Here is an 8,576-nt window from a genome sequence, read left to right on the forward strand (position 1 = left end):
AATTTGTATTTGTCTAGCATACTTCATAGTTATGGTGTTATTTTTTGAAAATACAATTGTTTTCAAGTAAACTTTGTTTATCGAGTAAACTTCATGTTTAGAGCACACATGTCAATTGATAAAACATTCCTAGTGATCTCCAAGCATACTTGTTAATTTCAGAAATTTCAAGCATACTCTAGGACGAGCAAGCTTTGGAAATAAACTTTACCAAGCAAGCTTTGTGAATAAACTTTATTGACCAACTTTTATGCTAGAACATTTAAAATTTATATTTTTGGCACTGTTCATAAGCAAAACGACAAAATGCATTTAAAACCCACTTTCAAAAATGTACAACTCACACTATATAAGTGGGACATAGAAAAAGTTTACATTTCACATTTCTCCCTCTTTCCACTATTGCATTATTGCTAGTTCGCTCGTTCCCAGAATTTCAATCGTTTATTCGTAATCCTAACCTAATATAGTCAGCCAACTAATTCCGACTCAGTAAGCTTCAATTGATAGTTTTCTGGCACTCATTGTACGTATTTAGGGCTATAATTTCATCATCACTAACATCTCCGTTTTCTGTGTAGGTAATTTACCGAGGAACAGGTTCTTAAAGAATATTTTTTATTTCTTCTTCAAATTATGACTTATTACATATCAAAGTTGTGAACATTATGACTAATCTTCACTTTAAATATGTTTTTGTTTGTGTGTGTCTACATATGGAGTACCCATTTGAGAAGAATTATAATATGTGTCCGCTACTCTAGGTCACGGACGATAACAGACCGGTTGAACTAATGATACAATGGATTCAGCAGTCCAATCTCCGTTTCTTTTGGATCGAAAGTCCGGTTATTTACCGAAATCATCAACTAGATTTTTGGAAATATGCATAATTAATAGATGACGAACTCGGTAGGCGGATTGAGACTACCGTAACGAGGCAAGATGTGATTATTTCAGGCAACTAATGAGGTCCAGCTTGCAACTGAATGATGTCGTAGAGGCCCCTATTCAGTTATTGACCAACTGTCTGATTAGAATATTCCAGGAAACCACGGGCTATCAAGGAGATATCCATGAAGGGCAGTTCAAAAAGGGTATGTTCCCAAGTTTGTGTAGATTTTAAATTCATCATATTATATAGGGTTTTACACCCAGGAGGGGTCCGTGGACCATGATGAGAAAGGACATCGCAAATGCCAATGTTCAGTTCTTTACAACCAACCATTTAATTTTTTCGAAGTTCATATTTGAAGGTTTGGTTTTTAATTTAAGAAAGGATGAGAAGGACAGATTTCTGGTTTATCCCAGGCTCTTGCAGATCATTTTCAACAGAGTGATCCCTTATTTACCAACCTCGGGAACAACCCATGCTTTACTAGATCCTAACGTTTGCAGGAGGATAACAAGGTTGGTAGCCACTAGCAACTTTAACTCGGAAATTGAGTTTGATATACTCCCGTGGCTGATGAATCATGATTTGGAGATTATGGCTGTTCCAGAATCACCTAGGGTGACTTCTAAGGAGGAAGAGAATGAGAATGAATATGAGTTAGAATCGGGTGATGATACTGATGTTGGAAGTGATGGAGATGATAATGATAAAATGATGATAGAGGAGGTGATCATGTGATTGTGGAAGAAAATATTGAAGAAATGTGCCTGGGACTCAGGGGAAGACTCTAAACCAACCCATTCCTACACCACCTATCTCACCTCAAAACCTACCCTTGAACGAAGTTCTATCACCAACCCTACAACAAGACCATGAACATATCTCATCCCCACCAACCTCACCAATCCGTACCCAAACACAGAGCCAATACTAAACCCAAAGCCAAACACAAAGCCAAACCCAAACCCAACCTTTAACCCAAGACCAGCCTATAGATGAACCAAACATTCCTGAATATGTACCAGCTCACGTTATCAACCAACCCAACACACCATACCAACGCCAACCCAACCACAAACAATTGATCAACCAACTTTCCAAGTTATCCACACTCACACTCCTACAATCAGAACTCTAATCCCATTACCCTCAACAAGTACAAACATCCTTGAAAGCCCACTCCATGAACCCTTCCAACCCCAGACTATTCCTAACTCATTCCCAACTTCACCTATCAGTTCCCCTTCACCTGATGCCCAATTTGGATTATTTGACAGACACATGGATGTTTTAATTGAAAATCCTGGTTTAAAGAGGGAAAATGAGGAGCTAAGGAAGAGAAATGCTGAATTAGAATCATTATAGGCATAGGCACAACAAAGGATTCAATCCCAGGACACTGAGGTTGAGAAGACTTCAGTTGTACCAAAACAGGGGGAGAATCCATCTGTGGTCAATATGATAGATGTTGATATATTGAAAAACCTATGTGTTATGTATGGGAGTGATGAAGATGATGAGGATGAGGAGGGTAGTGATAATGATATGGGATACGTAGCTGATATGTCTGAGGAAGTATTTCAAGAATATGAAATAAGTGATGTGGTGGTAGAGAAGAGGTGAGAGATGAGATTGAGAAGGAGGTTGAAAATAAAGTTAATGAAGATAAAAGAGAAGATAATGTCGTGCTGACAGAGGTGATTGTAACTGATAAACCAAAATCACCTGAGCAAGCTGATAAGTCTTTAGCTATAATTTTTTACCAATTCAAAAAAACCCCAGAAACTGATAAACCAAAATCACCTGAGCAAGCCACTGCTGAGCCTGAAAAATGAATACTTACATAAGTAGTTGGTCACTAAAACAACTGGACAGAAAGTGACACAAATATTATCTGAAAAATGGGCTAGGCAGGCCATGAATAAGTTAAATCAGAATCAAGAATGTTGGGATCATGGAGATGAGGATAAATATGCAAACAAATATGAAAGGAAAAAGAAGAGGGATGAGAAAAATGAAAATATTCCAAGGAAAAAGGAAATTTAAATTCATGCAATACCTATTCGAGTTATTAAGCCTGCTGATGTTGAACCAGAAACAAATGAACTAAAGATTGATGCCCTTGAGGATCTATCTGAAGCTGATGATGATAATACAGTTGCCTCACCATTTGTGGACATGACTGATGTTCATAGAGAAAACATACAAACCATGTTGGATGAAGCCAAAAAGAAAGATCCAGAAATATTGATTTTGATAAGTCATGGTTATAAGTTTGAAACCCTGGCTCCTATGACTGATGAGGAGTTGCAGGTATTGTTGGATGAATAATTGGAATAAGAAGAAGAAGAAGAAGAAGAAGAAGAAGAAGAAGAAGAAGAATAAGAAGAAGAAGAAGATGAAGAAGAAGAAGAAGAAGAGAAGAAGAACGAAACAGAGACACTCAAAGGCTCCTCAATTACCTAAGACTTCATGGTTTCTCAAATAAACAGCTGAGTCACATGAAGTTTGAGGACTAGAGAGTTCTAGCAAATCAACAAAAGAAAGAATTGAGAAGGAAGAATTTGAGAAGATGAAAAAGAAGGCAACTGATCAACAGGATAAGATTGCAAAACTCTAAAAGAAGTATGGTGGGAAATGCAAATATTTGATTGATCATAGAATAGAGATTGATGTTGTAGAAAGTCTAAGAAAGAAATATTTTAAAACAAATTTTAAGAGGATATCAAGGATAGTACAATTTGAAACAACCACCAGCACAAAGAAACCGAGACTGATGACATTGGTTGAGAAAGAAAAGAAGGCATGGGAGGATGAGCAAGAGAAATTATTTGATAGATTTATAGAGGAAAGTGGTAAGGGAGAAGAAACAAAGAATTTGAGCAAAAAAGAGAAACTTTCTATGTACGAGTCTGAGAACGCTGAGTTTAATCAAGAAAAATCTAAATCATATCAGGCTCCACCGTTGATGACTGTGAAGGAAGAGCGGGTTGAGCCTGTTGAGCCATAAGAGGATGAGAATAAAATCAAGACCTTAAAAGGGTGTTTAACAATTAGGGTAAAAGCCAACTAAAAGGATTATTTTATTCTGTGAAAGTTGAGTGGGAGAAGTTGGAGGCTTGAGAGGGGAGGCTACTACAATTTCAGTATGGACAAAGGGGTGAACCTATTCATGCTCAAAGATATGTCCATGCTGGTCCAACTGATGATGAAGTGATGGGCATGATCACTACAATGGCTAAGGAAGGAGAAAACTCCCTACATCTAGTCATGTTGCAAAAAAGAAAAGATTATTGAAATGTTTGAAAAATTTGGGCATGTGAGAAGGATGTCACACCCGACCCAGGGGTGGCTAGTCGTGACCGACTGGTATCAACCATGAGCAGCTGAAAATAAATAAACTTAAAGGAAATTCATAACGTGCTAAAAGTTTGCGAATTCAAAGGTAACTAAAGCAAAACGGGTCAACCATGACCCTTAAATTGTCTTAGGTGCATAGAACCATTATAAGTCTAGGATTTCATCTAACGACTACACCATTATTTATCAAGAAGTTTTCCATGACTACATTACTTTATTCTTGAGAACCATGGCTTCTACGGCTCCCTAAGGCGACTAGGGCATAACTTGATTCATTTCCCCAATGGCTATGTTACCTGAAAAGTACATAGTGAAATACGTCAACATAATGTTGGTGTGCTCGTGAGTTTAAGACACATAATAATAAAGTTGACACATCATGGTATATCACATATCAAGTCCACAGTCAAACCTGCAACTAGCATAAGTATCCCCAACTCATACTAGAAGTTATACCGTCCCAGACTATCGCCCTGCTAAAAGCAATAATCAAACACGTAGATTATATGCCGAAACGATCCGCAGATCTCAGTGTGGTTTACCAAAAATAAGGTCACTGTGTGTGGGGGTCTCCCAAATAGTACTATGCATACAGGCCTCCGGCCCATCCCCTCAGGCTAATGATTTTGTAAAAGTTGGGACAAAATTTAGCAGTAAAACACCATTATAGTTCCATACCATATAAACAGTTTAGCAGTATGTACTAGTTCCCAAATGTTAGTGCACGGTTTTGTGACTGGTGATTTGCAGTTAAAGTATTCAAGATTAAAGTATTCGATAGCTACGGAAAATGGGGTGTCTGTTAGTGCACGGTTTTGGTGTTATTAGCCATCAATAAGGTATAGGTTGCCTAGTCTATATATTTAATGTGCATTTAATGTAAAATGTCCCATTCGCTATAGACTGTATAGCGAATGAGGTCAATTCTTTATAGACTAGACTTGTTCGTTAAGGTATGATCTCATTCGTTATGGAAGCATAACGAATGAGGGCTAGTTCGTTAAGTTATTACCATTCGTTATGGAATCATAACGAATGGTGTCTAACTCGTTATGATGATATAACGAATTAGACTAACTTAACGAACTAGAGCATATGGCCTATATATAGGCTAGTCAGGTTTATAATTAAGGTATGTACATATAAAGAGATCTAGATCTAAGTTAATTCTCTCCATAACTTATTATTTACACTATATTGTATTCATCCATATTTATCAATAAATTATGTATTCAACGTATTGTTCGATCTCGTGTTCGTATTGTTTAATCGATGTGTCGAAGCGGCTAGATCCTTGGTAGGTTTCCTTAATTGGTATCATAGCAGGTTGCTGCTCTCGATGCATCAATAATAAGGTATTTAATCTAGTCAAAATCGTGTTATTCATGTTCATCGGTTTTGGTCAGATCTGGATTAATTTAGTGTGTTATTGGTGGATTTGTTGGTGAATTCGTGTTTATTAATGGAAAACGAAGCTTTCAGTGTAATTTGGTGTTAATTTATGGTGTATTTAAGGATCTTCCATGGAAGAGCATGGTCACAGATTGATCAGATTTGGATCAATTCAGTGATTGTTAAGTTAAATTGATTATGTGATCGGCATGAAAATCTGAGTGTTCGGGTAGATTTTCATGATATATTATGGTGTTTTGATGAATCTACCATGGATGAAGTTGAAAAATGAAGATTACGGCCAGATCTATGTTTTTCCGGCGAGATAACTGATTTTTTCCGGCAAAATGTGTTTTTCCGGCGAACAGTTCAGATCAAACAACCTGATTCGTTATGTTACTGTAGCTAATTCGTTAAGGGAGTTTAACGAATCTGGTGTAGCAAATTCGTTACGGGAATTTAACGAATTTAGTTAATTCGTTAAAGTAAATGTAAAGATTAAGGTAATTCATGAAGCTAATTCGTTAAGTTAAAGATAACGAATTAAGGCAATTCGTTAAGTTAAGAGTATAACGAATTAAAGTAAGTCGTTAAGGAGATTCGTTAAGTTAAGAGTATAAGGAATTAAGGTATGACGAAGTGTAAATCTTAACGAATTTGTAGGCCATTATAACGAATGCAGATTGTTATAACGAATTAGAGATGGTAATTTATAACGAACTTAGTTTAAGAATGTCGTTATAACAGTTACACGAACGGTCTTCAATTCGTTAAAATTTCCACTTGGTCATCCACATTAATGAATTAGCTTAATTCGTTACCATAAACTTAACGAATTAACTTAACGAATTACCTTAATTCGTTACCATAAACTTAACGAATTTCTTTGACGAATTAACTTAACGAATTACCTTAATTCATTATACTCTTAACTTAACGAATCTCCTTATAGAATTACCTTAATTTGTTATAAATTACCATCTTAATTCGTTAAACTCCCGTAACGAAATAGCTACAGTATATTGGTTAAACTTCCATAATGAATCAGCTACAATAACATAACGAATTAGGTTGTTGGATCTGAACTGTTCGCCGGAAAAAAACAGTTACATGGCCTGAAAATTGTAGATCTGGCCGGAATCTGCAAATCCAAGCTTCATCCATGGCAGATTCGTCAAAACACCAAAATATATCACAAAAATCACGCCGAACACTCGGATATTCATTCTCATCATGAATTTAACAACCAATTAACTTAACATACACTCAATCATAATAAACCAAATCAAACCATAACACACTCTTCCATGGTAAATCATTCAATTCACCATAAATTAACACCAAATTACATAGGAAGATTCGTATTACCTCAACAAACACGAATCTACCATCAATTCCACCAATAACACACTAATTTACTCCAGATCTGACCAAACCCGATGAACACAAAGAACACGAATTAACATCATATTCATACCTTAATCGATGCACTGAGAGCAGTCGTCTGCTCTTATACCAATTGAGGAAACCTACACAGGATCTAGCCGCGTCGATACATCAATTAAATAATACGAACACGAGATCGATCAATACGTTAATACATAATTTATTGATAAATATGGTTGAATACATTATAGTGTAAATAATAAGTTAAGGGGAGAATTAACTTAGATCTAGATCTCTCTATATGTACATACCTTAATTATAAGCATGACTAGAATATAAATAGGCCATATGCTCTAGTTCGTTAAGTTAGTCTAATTTTTTATATCTTCATAACGAGTTAGACACCATTCGTTATGATTCAATAACGAATGGTAATAACTTAACGAACTAGCCCTCATTCTTTCTGATTCCATTACGAATGGGCTCATACATTAACGAACTAGTCTAGTCTATAACTGTCACACCCTCAAAATCCACTAACGGATTTTTACCGTCAGAAGGTGTGAACTAATAGGATCGGAATCATTAGTTATATCAATCACCAAAATTAAAGTTTTTATAACAACCACGACATACAAGTCTTAACTAAAATGCGGAAGCCAAAATTGTAGAGCAAATAGTGGCGCCACAAAGGACGACTTAAAACACAGTTATCGTGATAAAATTTAATGAAAGGTTAAAGCAATTGAGTTCAGAGTATGCATGTCCTATACCGCTCGCCCGCTTCGGCTACCAAAGTTAAACATACTAAAAGTGTCAACACATGGCTGGTGAGTTCACAGGTTTAAATAAATTTAAGTGTTGCGTTTTAGCGTTACCAGATAGTGTTTAGTCAATTATATATCAATAGGTAGCTAACCTATCAAGCATTTTTTACTAAGTGTTCGACACCGAAGCTGACTATTTATACGATTGCCTTGCCACCATGTCAACCACGACCATGGTAAATGTGTTAGCCAAAATTACACCCACTCGACCAATAGTCGAGTTTAGAGTCGGGTGGGGTTTATTAAACCCAGTAGTACAACTCAAATGTGACTCGCACCTCAGTCGGAGTCTTAAGTACATCCCAGTTTTTGATGGCCTCTACCTTGCCAGGATTAACCTTAGGTGTTCTTCATGGTCAGTCTTATTCTTGGAGTTGACGAGGATATCGTCAATGAAAACCATAACAAACTTGTCGAGATACGCCTTGCATACTCTGTTCATGAGGTCCATAAATACGGCTGGTGCATTGGTTAATCCAAAAGGCATAACCGAAAACTCATAGTGACAGTACCGAGTCTTAATGCCGTCTTTGAAATGTCTTTTTCACGTACTCTTAATTGATGGTAACCAGATCTCAGATCGATCTTCGAGTAGTAACTCGATCCTTGTAGCTGGTCGAAAAGATCATCAATTTGGGGTAGGGATAACGATTCTTGACTGTCACCTTGTTCAGTTCCCAGTATTCGATGCACATGTGGAAAGTCCCGTCCTTCTT

Source organism: Bidens hawaiensis, unplaced genomic scaffold, assembly GCF_021521415.1.
Source record: "Bidens hawaiensis isolate Kalapana, Puna unplaced genomic scaffold, B.hawaiensis_p1.1 tig00010459_1, whole genome shotgun sequence".
Classification (NCBI taxonomy): domain Eukaryota; kingdom Viridiplantae; phylum Streptophyta; class Magnoliopsida; order Asterales; family Asteraceae; genus Bidens; species Bidens hawaiensis.